Genomic DNA, 1,737 nt, shown 5'->3' on the forward strand with positions numbered 1-1,737 from the left:
CAAAATGCTCCATTTTATTATACATTTTACTGTTGCGAAAATTTAAAGTGAAAATACGTGCATCCACATTCATTTCATACATGACTTTGTTTTGCTAATCTACACATTGTTAGCTTTTTAAAAGTCAATTATTTTTTGTTTCTTATTAAATTTTTCTATACCTAATTCTTGAGTCTTCACTAATGCAATCTGCCTGTGTACTCCTTCATCCCTGGGCTGGTTCCGTTGACAGTCCTCTCATTGTGACAACCATTCTCCCTGTTCTGGGTTTACTCTACTTTATATGCAAGGTTTTCAAGTCTCTGTTTATTCTAGCTTCTCCTTTACTTAGTCTTGTGCTCATCAACTGTTTTAATAGATATCTCAGTGGAGTCTGCTTAACTCCTGTGAGAATTGTTTTATGTTTGCCAAACCTGCTTCTTGCTGCTTTCTTCTTGTCAATGTTTCCTCCCTCTGGTTCCTAGGTTAGTTGGATGTCTATCATGTTAAGAGAGAATGACTCTTCTTCTTGGGAAAGGCCTCCAGCGTTTGTTCCCAAGGTATGCTTTATGTTCTGTACTTCCTCTCAGGGAACTCTTGGAGGAGGGCAAGTAGAGAAATATTTTTGTTTAACTTTCTAGAAATTCCAGAATATTCCCTCAATGAAGACTCTTGCTGGAGAATTTCATGGGAAAGCAAACAGTTGGAACAAATCCAACATGGCCAGAAAAATGATTGAGAAGGCCTAGATATCTATGAAAGTGCTGGTGAAGTATCCCTGGTCATATGCCCAGCTCTGTATGCACGGCTTTACCTCACCACATAGACCTGACATTCACTCAGTTCCTGTCCATTCTTCTCTGTGAGATGAACTTCTGAGGTATAGACACATGAGTACGTCATCAAGTGCCTGCATGTCTCTGCTAACTCTGTGTCCCTTTGAGAGCCAATTGAAGAATAATTTTCTGAGTGACCTTTATGCTTCCCATGGATCTTATCAGATCACCACGGACTGAGGCTGGTCTTTAATAACAACAGAAAACCCACATACACATGGAGACTAGAGTTCTAACCAGCCATCAACCCAGTCCTCTGTCTAAGCATTATAAATAAGTGGCCTTTCATGTCTACATACTGTTGACCGTCAACCTTTCAGGGTCACATGCAGAATGAGCTGTTTCCCTCTGTAATCTGTTTGTTCGGCTGTTACATTTTCCCCCCAAATCTTTTGTTTGGCAAAGATCAGTTTTCTTTTGTTTTCATAATGGCTACTTCACTTCCCTTTAATCCAACTCTTTTTTATTCTTTTGAGGGTTGAAAACCATCATGTTACATTATAATGCTAGATCCTGCTGCACATAGTGTCGGAAAAAAGCACAGTTGTAATTTTTTGAATCCAGGGATCTCAGATGTGTTTATAGATAAGCAATAAATAAGCAACCTCTCTACATGAATTTACTTCATCATTTAGAAGGCAGGAGACTCAGGCTGGGCTACATCTTAGCAAGAACCTGTTGAAAAAATAAAGATGTGAAAATGTGAGCCATCTTCCAACTCCATGGAGCCCAGCCTTCTGGTGTCCAGTCCACTGGATGTGCAACACATCTTTGCAGGAGCAAAGGGAAGCTGGTGCTACCACATCGGAGAACCTGACTTTCTTTTCTTTTTAATGAAAGTAAACACACATACACATTTCTATTTCAAATTTAAATCTACAGGTCTGCCCTACACACTTAACCAAAATCTGTTCAGAGGAAG

The sequence above is a fragment of the Rattus norvegicus genome, chromosome 14 (genome assembly GCF_036323735.1).
Source record: "Rattus norvegicus strain BN/NHsdMcwi chromosome 14, GRCr8, whole genome shotgun sequence".
Taxonomy (NCBI): Eukaryota; Metazoa; Chordata; class Mammalia; order Rodentia; family Muridae; genus Rattus; species Rattus norvegicus.